The sequence below is a fragment of the Garra rufa genome, chromosome 10 (assembly GCF_049309525.1).
Source record: "Garra rufa chromosome 10, GarRuf1.0, whole genome shotgun sequence".
NCBI lineage: Eukaryota > Metazoa > Chordata > Actinopteri > Cypriniformes > Cyprinidae > Garra > Garra rufa.
The window spans coordinates 39,621,801-39,644,025 of record NC_133370.1 but is presented as its reverse complement, the minus strand read 5'-3'; the positions used below and the strand labels follow the sequence as shown (position 1 = coordinate 39,644,025).

At 44.4% G+C, this 22,225-nt stretch overlaps 1 pseudogene; it reads left to right on the top strand.

Annotated features, from left to right (window-relative positions):
* On the top strand, positions 1–6,311 carry LOC141344571 (NLR family CARD domain-containing protein 3-like; annotated as a pseudogene).
* Positions 6,312–22,225: the final 15,914 nt, after the last annotated feature.

Genomic DNA, 22,225 nt, shown 5'->3' with positions numbered 1-22,225 from the left:
ATGAGGTTCCTCAAACCACTCCTTGACAATTCTGGCAGTGTGGCATGGCACATTATCGTATTAGTAATGGCCATCACTGGCAATAAACACAGTTGCCATGAATGGGTGCACTTGGTCCACAATGATGTTCAAATACCATACCGTTGTCAGGTATTATCTTAATGAGCACTAGAACAGAGACTAAATACTAAGAGAATGGATTTACTGAATTAAGTTTGTGTTGGATTGTCAGTTCATTGTGCCAGAGTTTCTCTGTTCATCTCACTGTTTCTGCAGAATGATGAGAGATGATGTGGTTACAACAGTGACACCCAGTCTGACTTGCGCTGACTTCGTCCATCAGACCTCCATCAGACAGCATGACATAGCCCTGCAGAGAGTCAAAGACCAATACAAAACCAGCATTAAAAACAAGTATGAGAGCATATTTGAAGGAATCAATCTACAAGAGAACAAAACCCTTCTGAACATGATTTACACACAGCTATACATTATAGAGGGAGAGAGTGAATGAAGAACATGAGGTGTTACAGATGGAGAAAACACCCAGAACACAAGACACTCCAATTTACTGCAATGACATCTTCAAAGACTTACATGAACCAGGATGTGTGGAGAAAGATAAAATCAAGACTGTTCTTACTAAAGGCATCGCTGGAATTGGAAAAACTGTCTCTGTACAGAAGTTCATTCTGGACTGGACAGAGGGAAAAGCCAATCGGGATGTAGATTTCATGTTTGTGCTTCCATTTCGAGTGCTGAACTTGATTAAAGATCACCAGTACAGTCTTTACAAACTTCTGCTAGAATTGCATCCTGAACTTCAAGATCTGGACTCAAAGATTTATGAGGAGTGTAAAGTTGTGTTCATCTTTGATGGTCTAGATGAAAGTAGAATTACACTGTTTTCAGACAGACAGAATGTTTCCGATGTAAATGAGTCTTCATCAGTGGCTGTATTAATGTCAAACCTAATTATAGGAAAGCTACTTCCCTCTGCTCTGATCTGGATCACATCTAGACCAGCAGCAGCCAATCAGATCCCCTCAAAATACATCAACCGTGTGACCGAAATTCAATGGGCCTCAGAAGGAGGAATATTTCAGGAAGAAAATAAGCCATGAAAATCAAGCCAACAGAATCATCTCACACATTAGAAAATCAAGAAGCCTCCACATCATGTGTCACATATTCTGCTGGATCTCAGCCACTGTGTTTCACAATGTCCTGAAACAAGATGACATTGAAGAAATCCCTCAAACTCTGACTGAAATGTACATCCACTTCCTTCTCACTCAGATAAACATGAGGAATCATAAGTATGATGAGAGAGATCCAGAGAAACTTCAGGAGTCCAATAGACACATGCCTTTGAAACTTGCCAAACTGGCTTTCAAACAGCTGATGAAGGGCAGTGTGATATTCTATGAGGAGGACCTGAGAGAGAGTGGCATAGACGTCAGTGACGCCTCAGTGTATTCTGGGATTTGCACTCAGATCTTTAAGGAGGAATCTATGATTCATCAGAGGAAAGTCTACAGCTTCATACATCTGAGCTTTCAGGAGTTCCTAGCTGCTTTCTTTATGTTTTACTCACATGTTGTCAATAATGAGAAATCACTACAGTTGTTTCTAAATAAAAAACAATATCAGTGGTACAGACAGGACGACTCTCTGTATGAGCTACTAAAAGCAGCAATTGATAACTCCTTACAGAGTGAAAATGGACACCTTGATCTTTTCCTACGGTTCCTCCTGGGTATCACACTGGAGTCCAATCAAAGACTCTTAAAGAACATACTGACAAACACAGTGAACAGTTTAGGTATTATCAACAGAATCACACAGTTCATTAAAAACAAACTCAAGGGTGATGAACGCCTTTCAGCTGACAGATGCATCAATCTGTTTCTTTGTCTGCTGGAGATGAATGACCAGACTCTGTACAGAGATATTCAGGAGTTTGTGAAATTAGAGAATCACTCATTGAATCAACTGTCTTCTGCTCACTGCTCAACAATTGCCTACATGCTTCAGATATCAGAGGAGGTTATGGATGAGTTTGATCTGAAGAAATACAACACATCAGATGAGGGCAGAAGGAGGCTGATACCAGCTGTACTAAACTGCAGAAAAGCTCTATGAGTATTATTTTATGTGATTGTAGATGAAAAAGAATGTGTCTGTTTTGTTAAGACACAATAACATCCTCAAATCGTAACAGTGTTTTTAATAATTTAAAGGGAATCAAAAACTACATGAAGAGGGCAAACCTGTTTTAATGGCAAAAGTGTTTATCCTTCCCTACTCCAGACAGCATGTGTAACTTAGGGCCTGTCCACACGGAGACGCGTTTCACTGTATACGTATACATTTTTTTATCGTATTGGCGTTTCATCCACACGGATCCGGCGTTTTAGAAGACTGAATCCCCTATTTTTTGAAACCGGGTCCCAAAGTGGATAAATCTGAAAACGACACCTTCGCGGTTTCGTGTGTACAGCCAATCCGTATATTTTGTGACACGATGATGTCATCACATCACGTGTCAGCTGCGTCACACGTAACAGCAACAACAATAATGGCGGACTACATGATTGTGTTCGTTTTGCTACTAAGCCTACTAGCTTTATTACAGCAAAATATATTGCTTCTATGCAACGGCTATGAGCAACAAGCGATAATGTTCGCCATCTTTGTCTTCTTCTTCTTAGTTCGTATACAGCGCGCAAGGTTATGCGCATACTCAAAGTCTTCTTCTCTGTGTATAGCGTATCTCTATGGCCGAATTACAGCACCCCACACTGGTATGGCATATATACTACACCGTTTTCAGTGGTTTCGTGTTTACGGAATTTTTTTTTATACCGAGGAAAAAAAATTATCGGATAGGGAACGCACCGGCTTCGTGTGGACGGAGTCTTAGAAGGAGGATCATGACCTATGTGCATATGTACATTTGTACAATTATTTTCCCCTGAAATCCACTTGCATCTTATGCTTTCTACAGGTTAGATTTATAGGGATAATACACATTGATAAACATTTTGCTGTTGTGTTATAAACTGTTTCCTGGTTTATATACACTGAATATACATTGCTGGCATGTAAATGTGTTTGGTAATGTGCTAATATAGCTACTAATGAATTACATCTTTCACAAAACCAACAATATCAGATAAAGCTGTTTTTTTAGTCTGAGTTCTTGGTTACTTATGCTTACACAGTAAATCAAATTATTTTTATTTCAAAAGAATAGAATATTAGACATGTAATTAATATTAATATTTTTAAACTATTTCGAGCCGCTATCTTCTCTTTATTGATACATAATGCATCCTGTGTTACAGATTTGCTGGCTGTAATCTCACTGGTCAGTGTTGTGAAAGTTTGTCTTCATCTCTACAATCATCAAACTCACTGAGAGAGCTGGACCTAAGTAACAATGACCTGCAGGATTCAGGAGTGACACTTCTGTCTAATGGACTTAAGTGTTCACACTGTCAACTCAACATACTGAGGTAATAAAACCTGATAAAGATTCACTTCAAATTATGAAATTCACATATGAAATTAAAGATGCCAGCTGAAACCATTCAAATTGGGAAAATAAATTCATATATTAAAATGGATCATTTATGATAAATTTACTCAGCTCCTTGTCATCCAAGATGTTCATGTCTTTTTTTTCTTCAGTCGTCAAGAAATTATGTTTTTTGAGATAAACATTTCTGGACATTTCTCCATATAATGGACTTGAATGGTGCCCCGATTTTTGAATCTTCAAAATGCCGTTTAAATGCAGTTTCAAATGGCTGTAAACAATCCCAGCCGACGAAGAAGGGTCTTGTCTACCGAAATGTTTCGGTCAAAATATATTTTTATATACCTTTTAAGCACTGAAACTTGTCTAGCACTAGGGCTTGTAGTGCGCGTTCCCGACTTTACATACTCACGTCGAAAGGTCACGCGTGACGTATGTGAAACTACAGACCCAGTGTTTACAAAGCAAACTTGAGAAGAGAGAAGTGCAATGCAATCAAATACGCTTTAGCAACAAGGTACAACATAAAGTACAACGATGTCGTACGACTTTGAAGCTGGAGGAGCACATGAGATGGAGTTTTTCACCATTTCCTACCATTTTGAGCCGGAATACACAGACGATGAACTCTGTCAGAGAGAGAAAACCGCGACAGCCGCGGGCAGACCGTGTTCAAACGAGACAAGATGGTGGTGCAAGTGTGGAAAATGCCAGCCATTTCCAGCGGAGCAGGAATCTCAGTGCTGTCACGACTGGACCACATCTGTTCCACTGTTACAAACAATCGGCAAGTAAGGTGATGGGACTGCTTCAAGCATTCGCTGCGTTGCAGAGCACGGTGGACGCAGTACGTAAAGTTGGGAACGCGCACTACAAGCCCTAGTGCTGGACAAGTTTCAGTGCTTAAAAGGTATGTAAAAATATTTTTTTTTAAGAAAATGACCGAACGTTTCGGTAGACAAGATCCTTCTTCGTCGGCTGGGATTGTTTACAGCCATTTGAATTTGCATTTAAACGGCATTATGAAGATTCAAAAATCGGGGCACCATTCAAGTCCATTATATGGAGAAATTTCCAGAAATGTTTATCTCAAAAAACATAATTTCTTGACGACTGAAGAAAAAAAGACATAAATATCTTGGATGACAGGGGGGTGAGTAAATTATCTGTAAATTGTTGTTCTGAAAGTGGACTACTCCTTTAAGACACCAAACAATCAGTCTGTGCAAAAAACTGCAGTTTATATAATTTTTTACCTCTGATCCACCGCAATGTCCAACTATGTGTTCAAAACAGCCGGTGCGTGACAAAGAACAAGCAAACATAACTTCAGTCGATCAGGCTCAAAAGTTGGGAGTCGGTGAAAAGTCAACACTCCTGGATGAGTTCCCTTTTTCAGCAGGGTGTTGAAAGCAGTTATTTTGCATTTGATGCCAAATGTTTTCCTTTTATTCCAATTTGACATTGAAGGGGTGCATACAACATATTTGCCCACCAGCAACTATAGTTGCCGCACATTCAAATACAATTTTCAAGAAAAAAAAACAACAACAACTAAAACCTGGGGAAAATAAATGCAGAACATTTGCAGGACACTACTAACATGACTTTATGCATGAAACCATTCAGAAAAATATGGGCACAAATGGGTTAAGGCTTTGTGTTTGTATTTGCTCCAGCCTGTTGTTTATAAATAACATTTTAGTTAAAAAAAAAAAAATAAATAAGGGAGGGGACATTCCTGCTGTATTGCATTATGTTTACATTTATTATCAGATTTCTTCATGGGTGCAGTTGTGTGTTATACATTTTATCAGTAAGTGTCTTTTTTGGGACTTGAATCCACACCTTTGGCGTTAATATTGGCAAAAGAAATATAGGCTGTGTCATGCTGATGTAACAAAACATGTTCATAGTATCAGACTAATTCATATAGGTTTGGTTTGATTGTCAGTCAGTATTCAGAGTTAAACGTCTGATGAAGATGATCAGTGAGATGATGAATGCAATGTGCAGAACACAAAACAATATTTTAACCCACCATTTCCTCTTTATTGAACCTTAATTCATTCTGTGTTATAGACTTGCTGACTGTAATCTCACTGGTCAGTGTTGTGAAAGTTTGTCTTCATCACTACAATCATCAAACTCCTCACTAAGAGAGTTGGACCTAAGTAACAATGACCTGCAGGATTCAGGAGTGAAGCTTCTGTCAGATGCACTCAAAAGTTCACACTGCCAACTCAACATACTAAGGTTTGGGATTTTCAGCAGAACCCACAAGCAAGCACAGAATGTTGGTCCCCATTGACTTCCACAGTATGGGAAAAACACTATATGGAAGTCAGCTAAGACCACAAACTATTTGGTTTGCCACATTCTTCAAAATATCTTCTTTTGTGTTCAGCGAAATAAAGAAACTCATACAAGGTTTTTAACAACTTGAAGGTGAGTAAAGAATAACAATTGTCATTTTTGGGTGAATTATCCCTTTAATGCTCCTGTGTATGAATCAGTTTATCATTATCACCAGTCACATATGATGTGATATTGAGTGTTTGTGTGTGTTTGTAGATTATCTGGTTGTATGGTGACAGAGGAAGGCTGTTGTTATTTGGCTTCAGCTCTGAGTTTAAACCCCACACACCTGAGAGAGCTAGATCTGAGCTACAATCACCCAGGACAATCATTAGTCAAGCTGTTCTCTGATTCAAACTACAGACTGAACAAATTTAAGTATGTTCAACCCCAACACACACATATGTAAACTGCACACACCTATACTGTAAAGCCAAATTTTGAAGCAAAGTTTTTATTTTCAAAAAAGTATGTCATGCGTGTTCTTCGGGATGGGGTGGGTAGGTTGGAGAATGGGGTTCTATAGACCAATTTAGAGTAGACGTCACAGTTAAGCCACTTGCAGCTGCACGTGCATAGTGGTTGTAGAAAAAACACTGGTAACAAGTGGAGGTATATGGGTAAAACACCAATAAAAACATCATCTCTGTTACGGATCTGTAAGACTATCCCACTATCTAATGTCAGTTTTGTTGAATAACAATGCTTATCGCTGGGTGACAAGCTCCTGTAATAAACAGAGAACATTTTGAAAATTACATCTAATCAATATAATCTATAACCTTTTTTAAATCCAACTATTTTGTACCATATCCGTGTAATTCACTAGCTGTAAAGATTATCTCTCCCAGGTTTTCTGCAACCATGTGCGTGCATCCTAAATGTTTACAAACCTATTATTGGCTTTCAATGAAGCAACTCAACATTCGTTTGTTAGTAGCTCTAAAGTAATATTTTTTTAATTATTAATGAAGGCTTAAGCTCAGTTGGTAAACTGTTAACTTGAGATTTGAATTTGTGGCTATATCAGAGCTGTATCACATGGCTACTAATTGCAGCATATAGTATATTTTAATTGCAGTATTTAGTAGTCTTTAGCATGTTTTAGACATGCTTGGAACAACCTGCATCCTACCTTAAAAATTGTTCACCAAGTGAAACTATAGACAAAAACCTAGATTCGCTGATGATGAGATCAGACCATCTGTTTTCTCACTGGATTAATAATATTAATAGACACATAAAAATGTGTTAAAATTGACATTTGCTTCTGGCACATTAAAGCAAAAAAACGTTTCAAAATTTAACATTTGTTAAAAACACATGAGTGTCAAATAAAATACAGGGTGGGCCATTTATATGGATACACCTTAATTAAATGGGAATGGTTGTTGATATTATCGTCCTGTTTGTGGCACATTAGTATATGTGTGGGGGCAAACTTTTCAAGATGGGTGGTGACCATTATGGCCATTTTGAAGTCGGCCATATTGGATCCAACTTTTGTTTTTTTCAGTAGGAAGAGGGTCATTTGACACATCAAACTTATTGGGAATTTCACAAGAAAAACAATGGTGCTTGGTTTTAACGTAACTTTCTTTATTCTTTCATGAGTTATTTACAAGTTTCTGACCACTTATAAAATGTGTTCAATGCCCATTGTGTTGGATTGTCAATGCAACCCTCTTCTCCCACTCTTCACACACTGATAGCAACACCGCAGGAGAAATGCCAGCACAGGCTTCCAGTATCCATAGTTTCAGGTGCTGCACATCTTGTATCTTCAGACCATAGACAATTGCCTTCAGATGACCCCAAAGATAAAAGTCTAAGGGGGTTTTCTTTTTGGATTTTTGCCCAGGAGAAGAGTGCCGGGAGGATTTTGTTTCCTGTTTTTTTTCTCTCTTTTTTCTTCAATAAAGGTTATTTTGGTGCCCCGCATTTGAGTCTTCTGTTAATCATGACATTTTGCACAAAAGCATTTAATGTTGTGATTATGGGAGTAGAGTTTATTTATTTTTCTAATCATACTACATTATGTAACCAACATTAACGTAAGTATGTGCTGCAGATCAATTCACTTGTTCAGTTTTAGAGTTTAATTTGCTGTATATGTCTACACTATTTTTGGGGGGGTTTACAAACTGATTATAACTTAATATATTTCTACCTTTAAACCTTGTTTTATCATTGTAGTTTTTTTTTTTATACAGATTGTTTTATAGACCATCTAATATCTTTTTTATTTTTCACAGGAATTAAATAAGGCTGTAAGGGATAGAAATACAGTGCGTTCGAAAGATTGTATTGTTGCATAACATACCGATTGTTCAGCTGACTAAATGTCTTTCAGAGGGAAAAAAAGACTTTCATTTGACAAAACCTCCATTAAACAGTTATGGAAATGACATGATCTAGAACATTTACATAGTGCATGTCGTTGCAAAGACTAAGTCTATCCCTCACAGATTTACTTTCATCCATTTTGAATTCAGTATGATATCTACCTGACTATGATGTAGACTATTATAGGGATATTTCATCCAAAAATGACAATCCTGTCATTTACTCACCCTCAGGTTATTCCAAGTATATATTAGGTTATTTCTCCTTCTGACATTTTGATGAATATTGGTAATTAAACAGTTGCTGGCTTTTTCAAAATATCTTGTTTCGGTTTGTCAGAAAAGAGAAAGGCATAAATATGAACTGACATGATGAAAGACTGAAAGACTTTTCTTTTTGGGGCTTACTATACCTTTAAGAACATAGTATAGCTTGTCACTTGATAGTAGTCTTTGCCATATGACTGATTTTTATTTTTGTTTGCTTTTTTTATTTAGTCTTTGCCTCGATCATCCCTACAACCTGACATGTTTTTTTTTTTTATTAAAAATATTGTTACCTAGATTGTAAAAATGGATATTCCCATTCTCACATAAGTGTACGTAAATGTATTTCGTGTTTAAAATATTTTATAAAGTTAATGTCAGTTGATTTATAGGTTTCAATGGACGAGAGGCACTTTTAAGTTTGTGTAAAGTCTGTCGGTTTCATGACAAATTGGTCCAATTTCTCTAAAGACATGAAGGTAAGTGGCCTCATAAGAGTAAAGTAAGCACAATGGTCACTTGTCACCCAGTAGTAACACAATGTATGACTGATGTGAATAGAAACATGTCAAATTATGTTCGAAACATTATTTATTTCAAATATTATTGCAGCTTTCATAGACACAAATGTGCCTTTTTGTGTGGCTATGTGGTTGAAAACACTGAATACATTGAGTACATATCTGGCCTAGTACCAGCCAAAAAGTGAAAGCAGATTTGAATTTTGCAGTAGATCATGCCACTCACTGAACATTCTGATCAAATACAAAGATTCGTAATTGAAAGCGTTTATATTCACAAGGAGACATTTCATTCATTTTGTTCATCAGAAATTAATTTGCTGTTAATTTAGGGTTTTAGTTTGTCAGTTAGAAAGAAATTCACAAAAATGATCCTATAATTTAAGACAGTGGTGTTTGAAACCAAGATACAAAAAACAATAGCACAGGATTTGAACAAGAATTTGTGTAACTGGACTTTTGTAATAAGCAATATAATTTGGGTTTTTGCAAACAAACTAAAAAAACGTCCCAGGTTACGTATGTAACCCTGGTTCCCTGAGGGAACGAGACACTGCGTCATCAACGCTTTGGGGAATGCCATTGGCGAGTCCGCCTCTGAATCAGTCTGTAGCCAATAGGATGACGGGAGTGACGTCACCAGGGGCGGTGACGTAGGCGACCAGGAAGTATATAAGCATGTGCGTTTCAAACCGGCTTCAGCTTCCAGGAATGAAGCGAAGCGCGGCAGGAATGCGGGAATTATGGTCAGAGACGCAGTGTCTCGTTCCCTCAGGGAACCAGGGTTACATACGTAACCTGGGACGTTCCCTTTCGGGAACTCCACACTGCGTCATCAACGCTTTGGGGAACGATATACCAACTATCCATAATTCCAAGTTCCTGCCCAGTGGTGTTTGTCTGGGAAAGGAAAAAGGAAAGCGTTGCTTCTGGTGGATCAGGCCAGGAAGAGCTCTCTGCCTGGGGTTACCAGGACAAGAGAGACAATATCCCTCTGTCTGGGGGACCAGCCCAGAACGAGAGGGCAGTGCCAGAAGATACTTACCTGAGGGGCACTGATGGTTCTCCGCCTGGGAAACTGCCAGGACAGGAGAAGTATTACACCTCTGTCCGGGATAAATGCCAGAGCAAGAGGGAGATGGTATATACCTCGGCCCTCGGGCTCACGAGGAAAGTGGTCGCTCAGTCTGGGGACACCAGCAAAGAGGGACCAGAAGAACTCCGCCTGGAAAACTGCCAGGACGTGAGTGTGATGACATCTCTGCCTGGGACGCACCCAGCGAAGAGGAAGAATGATGAGAACCTCGGCCCTCAGGCACACGAGGAAATAGTCCAAAACTCCGTCTGGGGAACAGCCAGCACAGGAGGGACTGGATTGGCTCCGCCTGGAAAACTGCCAGGACGCAAGCGGTATTACATCTCTGCCTGGGAAACTCCCAGCGAAGAGGGATCTGATCCGCCTCGGCCCTCAGGCACACGAGGAAAGGAGTCCACCTCTGTCTGGGGACCAGCCAGACGTAGAGGGACAAGAGGTGTCTGGGGGTACCAGAACACCAGGTTGCTTCGCCTGGGAAACTGCCAGGACGCAAGCGGTATTACATCTCTGCCTGGGACGTACCCAGCGAAGAGGGATAAACCTCGGCCCTCGGGCTCACGAGATTTTGGTCATACACCCCAGTCTGGTCACCAGCCAGAGAGGGGGTTCTCCTCGGCCCTCGAGCACACGAGGAGAAAGGATGGTCCTTTGTCGGGGCTTACCCAGATCAAGAGGGACCCAAGTGGTGCCTGGAAACTTCTGGCCAAAGCACAGGAATGGCTCCGCCTGGAAACTGCCAGGACGCGAGTAGAATTACATCTCTGCCTGGGACGTGCCCAGCGAAGAGGGAATGCAAGAACACCTCGGCCCTCGGGCACACGAGGTGGAGGCCTCTGTCTGGTGACCAACCAGACCGAGAGGAAGGAGTCGTCCTCGGCCCTCGGGCACACGAGGAGACAATAGTCCTTTGTCGGGGCGCACCCGGACAAGAGGGACACAAGTAGTGCCTGGAAACTTGTGGCCAGGGCACTGGCATGGGCTCCGCCTGGGAAACTGCCAGGACGCGAGCGAAATTACATCTCTGCCTGGGGGGTACCCAGCGAAGAGGGAACTTCTACCTCGGCCCTCAGGCTCACGAGGTATAACTCCTGTCAGCTCAGGACAGAGGAGCCTGGAGTGGCTCGTAGGTCTAGCTCGTAGAACCTAACGAAGGTCAAAGGTGTAGACCAACCCGCCGCACTGCAGATGTCCTGGATAGGGACACCTGCCATCAGAGCTTTCGAGGCTGCCATGCCTCGAGTAGAGTGAGCCTTGACGCCCATCGGTGATGGGAGGCCAGAGGACTCATAGGCAGTAGTTATTGTATCCACAATCCATCTACTGAAGTATGATTAGTTGCCGGGAGCCCCCTCTTAGGGGGACCGTAACAAACTAGCAGTTGCTCTGACTTTCGCCACAGTTCAGCTCTGTGGACATATGTGTCCAGTGCTCGCACTGGACACATGCAGTATACTTCCGATGGTCGTTCTCCACGAATGGAGGAGGATAGAATGCCTGTAGGGTGACTGGCTGTGGTACCACTGTTGGGACCTTCGGTACGTACCCTGAAGGTCTCCTACTCTCCTCAGAGAAGTAAGAGCCAACAGCAGCGCCGTCTTAATGATAAGGAAGCGATCAGAAATCTCCTCTAAGGGCTCGAAAGGAGGCCTACAGAGGGCTTCAAGTACCACAGCGAGACCCCATGATGGGGTTCTGGGTGTCACCCGTGGCTTTATCCTGAGTGCACCACGAAGGAAACGTGTGACCAGAGGGTTCTTACCCACTAACACGCCACCAAGAGGGGTGTGGAAGGCCGATAATGCCGCCACGTAAACCTTCAGGGTGGAGTGGGCTAACCCGGTGGAGAGGCGAGACTGCAGGAACTCCAGCACTGTACCAACCGGGCAGTGAACTGGGTCAGCGTGTCGCTCTCTACACCATGAAGTGAAAAGTTTCCACTTTAGGCCATAAAGTTTCCTTGTAGAGGGAGCTCTAGAGTGAAGGATGGTCTCAGCAACCTCGGTTGAGAGACCTCACTTATGAGATGCGCCCCCTCAGGGGCCACACCCATAGTTTCCACTTCTCTAGGTGGGGGTGGCAGATTGCGCCCCCAGCCTGAGAAAGGAGATCCCTCCTGATCGGAATCTCCCAGGGAGAGCCGTCTAGGAGGGCTATGATGTCCGAGAACCATACTCGGGTCGGCCAGTTTGGGGCTACTAACAGTAGACTGACTCCGTACCGGCGTACTCTTTCTAGAACTCCCGGGAGCAGGGCGAATGGGGAAAAGGCGTACAGACGGAGCCTCGGCCACGTCTGTACCATGGCGTCCAGTCCCAATGGAGCTGGAGGCACTAGAGAGAACCAGAGGGGACCTTGCGATGTCTGTTGAGTCGCAAAAGGTCCACCTGAGCCTGGTCGAACACTCTCCATATCTGCTTCACCCCTCGGGGTGAAGCATTCCATTCTCCGAGCCTCAGCCGGGCATCTGCTCTTGAGTGCACTGTTGGAGGAAAGCGTATGACCCAGGGGATTCTAACCACTGACAAGCACCGAAAAGGGGCCACTCCACCTTTTGGGTGGAGTGGGTCAACCCTGCGGAAAGCGAGACTGCAGCGACTTCAGTACTGTACCAATTGGGCAGTAAGCTGAGTCATATTTGGTGCTGGTTACACCACGCAGTAAACCACTTTCCCTTAAGGCCATAGGACTTCCTCATAGAGGGAGCTCTGGAGTAAAAAGGATGGTCTCAGCAACCTCGGTTGAGAGACCGGTCTCCATGAGATGTGCCCCCTCAGGGGTCACCCTCAAAAACTCCAGGGAGTAGACGATCAGGGGGAAGGGCGTACAGACAAGGCCTCGGCCATGTCTGTGCCATAGCATCCAGTCCCGCAGGAGCTGGAAGCAGTAGAGAGCACCAGAGGGGTCATTGCGAAGTCTCATGAGTCGCAAATGAGTCCCCTGAATCTGGCCAGACACTCTCTAACTCTGCTTCACTCATTCTGGGTGAAGCATACATCCCCGGGCCTTGGCCCCTGCCTCGACAGGACGTCTGCTCTCATAAAACACCAAGATTTCCTCCACATGTCCAGGGCACGTAGGCATTGCCGCGTGACCTTGAACTTGCGGAATGAATTTCCCCCTCGGGGAAAATCCCTTGGTCTTGAGCCACCACTGTAGCGGCCTCATGTGCAGCAGGCCAAAAGGTATCACGTTGGCTGCTGCTGCCATAAGATCTAACAGTACTTGAAACTGTTTGACAGTGAGTGACAGGCCTAGCTTGACCGCATTTGCTGCAGTAAGGATCGACTCGATCCGAGCAGGAGACAACCGTGCCTGCATCGTGGTCGAATCCCATACGACACATAGATAAGTGGTTCTCTGTAATGGAGACAGCACACTTTTCTTGGCGTTGGGTCTCAACCCCAATTCTTTTATGTGAGCGAGAGCAGCACCTCGATGCTGCCTGGCTTACAGTGGTCGAGTATATGGATGCTCTGGAATCATGGAGGAGCCAGAGCCGCATCCACACCCTCTGCGAAAGTTCGGGGGGGAGAGTGCTAGGCTGAAAGAAGAGCTCCCTGCTGTTGTTGAGGAAGGATGGAGACATTCTTAGATCTATCGTGACAAATTCGTCCTCGGACCTGATTTGTGACGTAACCGCCAGTCTGAACTTCAGTTACTCTGACTGAAAGATTCAACTGTCTGAGATCTAGGAAGGGCCGTAGCCCCCCATCCTTCATGAAGGGGGACCACCTCGGTGGTCCCTGTCTAGAGCCTGCTCGGAGCCCACCTCGGTGGAAGCCCCGCGTTGAAGGAGGGTTCTTTAGATATAGTAACCCTTCTTCACAGAACGCAGGACCCACGTAGATACTGTCGGCAGTCGTAATAACGCTGCCAGAAGTTCTACTGAGGGTACCAGCCTCTCGAGACTGGCCTCTATTTTGCCCTGAGCTTACAGCTCGGTGCCCTGTAACGGTGAACCGGCAGGAGACACCTGACCTGCAGCTGCAAGTGCGGGCGATTGAGGGAACGGAACGTCGGTGACGCTCTCCGTATCCACTTCCTCAGAGGAGGATAAACGGAGCACTGAGGGCCATTTGCTGGAGGAAGTACCGCCTAGCGGGCTTCCAAAACCAGCAATTGGCTGCCAGTTGTCCCTCCATCGATAACCAGACCCTGCTCTGGGTAGTAGTAATAAAAACGCCCCATATGCAGGTCCCATGTAGATATATTCAGCAGTAGTATTCACGCTGCTCGAAATTCTACTAGGGGAACCAGCCTCACAGACTGGTTTCTGGTACTACCTAGGGTTTTTAATTCAGTGCCCTGTAACAGCTCGCTGGCAGGAAGCATCTGAATTAATCCCTCTAAAGACCCCCGTGGGGGTGGCGAACTCTCTAGCTCCGCTACCTTTCCGGGCGGAAAAACTAGAGAATAATGTTCGCGGGAGATTGCCGCGCCCTGTAACACAAGCAGGGTTGGCTGACAGATCTCCCTGTTTTAGCCGAGGACCTCTCAGACTGGAGCACGACCCTCAGATCGGGCTTTAGTTTTTGAAGCCCCCGGTCAGGAATGTTGCTAACCCCGTCCTCTAGGTATTACCGGAGGAAAAACGGACTGCAACGCTCCATTAAGAGCCTTTTATGTAAGGAGCTGATACACGGCCGGTTACTGCTCCCGTACAGCATCCGGCACGTGTACTTTTGCACATCAGGCTTGTATTATATACATGTGGCCTGGAAAGCAAAGACGGAGCTTCCAGTGATGATGCCAGACTGGGTGACAGATAGCTCGTAAGCGTCTGTTCAACCCCCGGCACCATCTTATACCCGTGCTCATTCAGCCCCCATTATTAATAGTAAACTATTCAAAAAAGGGGGTGAAGAGCGGGCTAAACTGGATTTTTCCGATCTAAACAGTGATTTTCTTTTTAACTGTGTAGATTGGGAAAAAACAAAAAGGCTCCTTTTTGGAAGTGCAGATCTTAGTCCGAAGAAAACAAATAGTTTGCTTTCCTACGGCTCATCTCTAAAGCAGTGGTAAAAAATAATTACTTTATTATTTGGATTGGCCATCGCTTTATTCAGTACTTCCAAAGCTCCTAACATTGAGGCAATCGGGGGGCGGTTGAATACTTTTGACAACGTTCTCCACATCAACCTCCTCGGAGGAAGACAAGAGAAACGTTGAGACCTCTTTCTGGTAGGAAGAACCGCAGCGCGGGCTTCCTCATCCAGTAGGAGATCGTCCGATCTGCTATGCGGGGGAGGAGATAGGGGATTACCCATCTCCATCCCTCTAACAGATCGAGCTGCGAACCACACGAGTGCAGCTGCCGCTCCGCCTTTTTTGCGGAAGCGGGGCCAGACCCGTGAAGAACGCTGGTGAAAACTCCCTCCTCAAAGAGAGTCTTCTGAGAACGGAGTATGTGCAGTGGAAAGCGCGCTTTCACACCGCAAACAGCCAGCCCCCTCAAGGGCTGACTGAGCATGCTCCGCACCCACACAGCCACACACAGACTGCGTGTATCCCCACCAGCAGAAAGCTTTCTCTGCCGGCAGGGAGGGACACACTGTCTGTGAGGCTGCTAAACCGCTAGAAATACTTTTCCCCCTTTCTAAGTTGGTAACATATCCACTCAAATAAAAGTTGTGCAAACTGGCACAGAAAAGCAGTGGAATGAAACAGACAAACAGACACAGAGCGCTTCGCTGAATGACAAAAGCTGAAGCCGGTTTGAAACGCACATGCTTATATACTTCCTGGTCGCCTACGTCACCGCCCCTGGTGACGTCACTCCCGTCATCCTATTGGCTACAGACTGATTCAGAGGCGGACTCGCCAATGGCATTCCCCAAAGCGTGTGTGGAGTTCCCGAAAGGGAACCTATGAATTTTTACAGCTGTTTATAATAACTGATTTCTATTCCATTCATTGCTGATAATGATAGGGTACACCAAGTACAGTTGTACAATGGGAATAATTCCCTTCTCATGTATGTTTTATCATACGTCTTTACATAAATAACTAATACATAGTAAAATTCATTTTGTAAACTGTGAAATATAACCCAAATGCCATATACAGTGGCTTAAATATTGATGCACAATACAGATACTGTGCTCATGTACACATTAAAAGACTAATACCATGATTCCGATATCATAGTTATATATCAACCTAACAACAGGTAACATATAGGTAGAATATACATTATTTAACATAATAAAAAAAAACTGACACACACACACACACACACACACACACACACACACACACATGACATCACTAAACCACTGTCCTATGACAATGAAGAAAGCAATGTCTCAAATTTTGAGGTCAAGGTGTAATTCAGCAAAGCACAAGGAACTGCTCTTACAAAGCTAGCACCCATTCCATTATAAAAACCTCTGACTCCATATTTCTCATAGATTCCAAAGAGTCCTTGAAGACCATCTGTAGGCTTCTGGGAGGTTGAAGAGAAAACTGAAATTTTCAAAGAAAAAACAGCAACACCACAGTGGTCAAATTATATAATTGCTAGTTCATACTAAAGAAATTCATTAAAAAAAAACTACAGGACACATTTTTACAGTCTTAGACTGGCAACTGAATTTACTAAAAGAAAAATACAGGTCCTTCTCAAAAAATTAGCATATTGTGATAAAGCATATTGTGATCATTATTTTCTGTAATGTACTGATAAGCATTAGACTTTCATATATTTTAGATTCATTACACACAACTGAAGTAGTTCAAGCCTTTTATTGTTTTAATATTGATGATTTTGGCATACAGCTCATGAAAACCCAAAATTCCTATCTCAAAAAATTCGCATATTCGCACATCCGACCAATAAAAGAAAAGTGTTTTTAATACAAAAAAAAGTCAACCTTCAAATAATTATGTTCAGTTATGCACTCAATACTTGGTCGGGAATCCTTTTGCAGAAATGACTGCTTCAATGCGGCGTGGCATGGAGTCAATCAGCCTGTGGCACTGCTGAGGTGTTATGGAGGCCCAGGATGCTTCGATAGCGGCCTTAAGCTCATCCAGAGTGTTGGGTCTTGCGTCTCTCAACTTTCTCTTCACAATATCCCACAGATTCTCTATGGGGTTCCGGTCAGGAGAGTTGGCAGGCCAATTGAGCACAGTAATACCATGGTCAGTAAACCATTTACCAGTGGTTTTGGCACTGTGAGCAGGTGCCAGGTCGTGCTGAAAAATGAAGTATTCATCTCCATAAAGCTTTTCAGCAGATGAAAGCATGAAGTGCTCCAAAATCTCCTGATAGCTAGCTGCATTGACCCTGCCCTTGATAAAACACAGTGGACCAACACCAGCAGCTGACATGGCACCCCAGACCATCACTGACTGTGGGTACTTGACACTGGACTTCAGGCATTTTGGCATTTCCCTCTCCCCAGTCTTCCTCCAGACTCTGGCACCTTGATTTCCGAATGACATGCAAAATTTGCTTTCATCCGAAAAAAGTACTTTGGACCACTGAGCAACAGTCCAGTGCTGCTTCTCTGTAGCCCAGGTCAGGCGCTTCTGCCGCTCGTTCTGGTTCAAAAGTGGCTTGACCTGGGGAATGCGGCACCTGTAGCCCATTTCCTGCACACGCCTGTACACGGTGGCTCTGGATGTTTCTACTCCAGACTCAGTCCACTGCTTCCGCAGGTCCCCCAAGGTCTGGAATCGGTCCTTCTCCACAATCTTCCTCAGGGTCCGGTCACCTCTTCTCGTTGTGCAGCGTTTTCTGCCACACTTTTTCCTTCCCACAGACTTCCCACTGAGGTGCCTTGATACAGCACTTTGGGAACAGCCTATTCGTTCAGAAATTTCTTTCTGTGTCTTACCCTCTTGCTTGAGGGTGTCAATGATGGCCTTCTGGACAGCAGTCAGGTCGGCAGTCTTAACCATGATTGCGGTTTTGAGTAATGAACCAGGAATCAGCAACGGAACTAACGAAACTCTGCTCCTTCATCTCCCCGAGCTGCCTGGATGTCATAAAGTCTCTCCATATTCTGCGTCGTCCTCGTTATGTGCACAGGGCCACCTGACATAAGTTTGTCCACTCGAGTACAACTCCAGCTGTCTCAGGTGTTCGGTGCCACACTTCCGTGTTGCGACGTCATCAGAGCAATCGTCACGCAGAGTTAATCAACCTGCGTCCTCTGGCCTCTGTTGACTCGACTGCTCCCCCTGTCGCTACTTTCACCAACCAGACTGCAACTTTCATGCTCCTGAACACCCGTTCACTGAATAATAAGGCTGGATTAATACACGACATTATCACTGATAAGAAATTGGAGTTCATGTGCCTGACAGAGACATGGCAAGCTCAGCAGGATTTCCTATCACTCAACCATGCCACACCCCCAGGCTATGTTTACATCCAAAAGCCTCGCTGTCAGGGCCGTGGTGGTGGGTTAGCTGTTATTCACCGCTCTGACATCCTTGTTAAGGAGCTCCCCACAAACTCAGCAAATTTTGAATATATTCATTTTGTGTTGGCTGGGGCTGCACAGCTCCAGGTAGTCCTTGTCTACCGCCCTCCAAAAGCTTCCAACACTTTTCTCTCTGAGTTTTCTGAGTTACTCACAGCTGTCTGCCCCATGTCCCCGTCCACCATCATTATGGGAGATTTTAACATCCATGTGGACTCTAGCAGTTGCCCTTTTGCTGCTGAGTTCCTGTCTCTCCTGGACTGTTTCAATGTGTCACAGCATGTGCAGGGTCCCACACATGTCAAAGGGCATACCTTGGACCTGGTGTGTACCTTCAGCTTAACCCCTGTCCACCTCGAGTGCCTTGACCTCGCTGTTTCGGACCACCATGCCGTCCTGTTCTCTGTACCGATGTCACAACCTAAACACCGTGCTAAACGAACAATCACATTCAGGAACATCAGGCGCGTGTCCACACCCACACTGTCAAACACGCTTGCAACACACCTTGCCTCGCATCCTGCCTGTCATACTGTAGATGGCCTTGTGGAGCACTACAACACTGCCCTCTCTCTGAGCCTGGATGCAGTAGCCCCTCTGAAGACCCGGTCCATCTCCTTCACCCAGCCAGCTCCTTGGTTCACCCCTGAGCTCCGTCTCATGAAAGCGGCTGGGCGGCGGCTTGAAAGACTGCACAAAAAATCTGGCCTTGTCGTCCACCACGAGATCTTCAAAGACCATGTCAGGGATTACAAAAAGGCTCTCTCTCTGGCCAAAACATCATACTACTCCACTCTCATCAATAATCAACAGAACCACCCCAAGCGTCTTTTCTCAACGATCAACCATCTTCTCCGCCCCCCAGATGCCCCCCAACCCTCTAATGCTGCTGAACTCTGCTCAAAATTCAGCAGGTTTTTTCAGGAAAAGGTGGAAACCATTCATCAGCAGCTTCACCAGACAGGAATTCCATCCATTCCTGCCCATCAACTGCTGGACTTCAACTCAACTGCCTCAGCTCACCCACCACAGTGCTCTCTTTCCTCCTTTGCCGCCCTGGAAAACAACCAAGTCATGGAGCTGGTGTCTAAAGCTAAGTCCACCTTCTGCAAGCTGGACCCCATGCCTACTACCTTGGTAATGGCATGTTTGCCTACCCTGTGCCCTGCCATGGCTAGTATCATCAACACCTCACTGGCACTAGGGGTGGTCCCCACCAGCTTCAAAACTGCTGTGGTGATCCCCACACTGAAAAAGCCTGGCTTGGACCCAGATGATCCCAGCAATCACCGCCCTATATCCAACCTTCCTTTCCTCAGCAAAATTCTGGAAAGAGCTGTGGCTGCTCAGCTACAGCAACACATGTCCCACCATGAGCTCTGTGAACCCTTGCAATCTGGCTTCAGACCCCACCATAGCACAGAGACCGCCCTCATCAAAATCATGAATGACCTTCTCACAGCTGCCGATAATGGCCTCATCAGTCTCCTCATCCTCCTGGACTTCTCTGCGGCTTTTGACACTGTCTCCCACGCCATCCTCCTCAACCGCCTTCATGAATATTTAGGACTCACTGACTCTGCTCTCTCCTGGTTTCAGTCTTACCTCTCCGGTAGGAAACAATACATCACCATCAAAGACTCAAACTCAATCCCAGCTCCAGTCAACCATGGTGTGCCCCAGGGATCGGTACTTGGCCCCCTTCTGTTCACCATTTACATGCTCCCCCTTGGTCAAATCATCCGTCACCATGGACTCAGTTTCCACTGCTATGCTGACGACACACAGCTCTACATAAGCACCAAACCCTCGGCTCAGCTTCCTCCCATATCCCTTGTCAACTGCCTGCATGAAATAAAAACTTGGATGACTGCCAATCTACTCAAACTTAACAATAAGAAGACGGAGTTCTTGGTGGTGGCCCCCCCATCACTGGCTAAGAAGGTTGGTGATCTTTCCCTGGTTGTGGATGGCTATACCATCAGGCCATCCCCAGAAGTACGCAACCTTGGTGTCATCCTGGACCCCATACTCTCACTCCAGGCTCATATCAAAACCACCACCAAGTCTGCGTTCTTTCACCTCAAAAACATCTCCAGACTCCGGTCATCACTCTCTGACTCTGTTACTGAAACACTCATCCATGCCTTCATTACATCCCGCTTGGACTACTGCAATGGTGTACTGTATGGTCTGCCCAGTAAGACCCTGGATAGACTGCAGTATGTCCAAAACTCAGCTGCCAGGGTCCTGACACGATCGAAGCCATGGCAGCACATCACCCCCACACTCAAGAAGCTTCACTGGCTCCCCGTCAAATCTCGCATTCAATACAAAATCCTGCTCCTAACCTACAAATCACTCCATGGACTTGCACCCCAGTACCTCGCTGATCTCCTCCACCGTTGCTCACAGCCAAGGTCCCTGCGATCCTCTGACAAGGACCAGCTTGCCACTCCTCGCACCAGGCTACGGACTTTTGGTGATAGAGCTTTCTGTGTTTCTGCCCCCACCCTCTGGAACAAACTACCTCTCCACATACGTCATGCCCCCAGACTGCTGTCCTTCAAAAAGCACCTCAAGGCATACTTGTTCACAGAGGCCTTTGGTCTCTAACCCCCCCACCCCCCCCCCCCCCGACACCAGTTCCCATCCCTTGTAAAGCGGCCTTGGGTTTCTTGAAAGGCGCTATAAAAGTCAAAGTTATTATTATTATTATTAGGTGTTTAGAGTTAATTAGTTGATTCAGATGATTAGGTTAATAACCCGTTTAGAGAACCTTTTCATGATATGCAAATTTTTTGAGATAGGAATTTTGGGTTTTCATGGGCTTGAACTACTTCAGTTGTGTGTAATGAATCTAAAACATATGAAAGTCTAATGTTTATCAGTACATTACAGAAAATAATGAACTTTATCACAATATGCTAATTTTTTGAGAAGGACCTGTATATACTATTCATGAACTGTCCTCTTTATACAACGTTATACTGTAACAGCTTGACTACTGTCTGCCTGAAAGAATAACCAAGGATCTTTACTGTTTTCTCAGTAGTTCAGGTTACTGAAGTAAACATTTTATTATTTTCTCCATAAAGAAATAGATTTTTAAATAATTGTGTTTAACAATGGTATTTGTGGTGAAAAACTACAATAGCCATAATGTTGTGCAAAAAATTCTAATAATCAGGTCCCTATTCCACCAGCAGGAACGCATGCTAGCTCAGAGCTAGTGCTATTAAGTTGGTTTGACTGGCGAGCCTTCTAAGAACCGGTTTGCTTTTCCACGGGCAAAAAGCCACCACAGAGCCAAATCTTACGTCACTCAATACGTCTCATCTTTCCCAGAAACGGTAGTACGGCAGTGCTACACACAAACACACCAGACTTTCTTTGAGATGCATTGGCAGACCGACCGGCATACGACACCAAAGCACTGCAAGAGTGATTGGAGAGCAGATGAATCTTTAAGCTTATGAATTGACCTATCAGTAAGCCCCTCCTCTCGAACACAGATAAGCTAATGGCAGTTGAGTATCAGTTGCAGGGGGAATGGAACTCGGATATCTGTAGGTTTTAGTGCCATATACTGGCAAATCCGAAGCTCTCATTGTTCTGATGGTGTTTATGCTACAAAAATGTTAAGACAATATGCCTGGGGT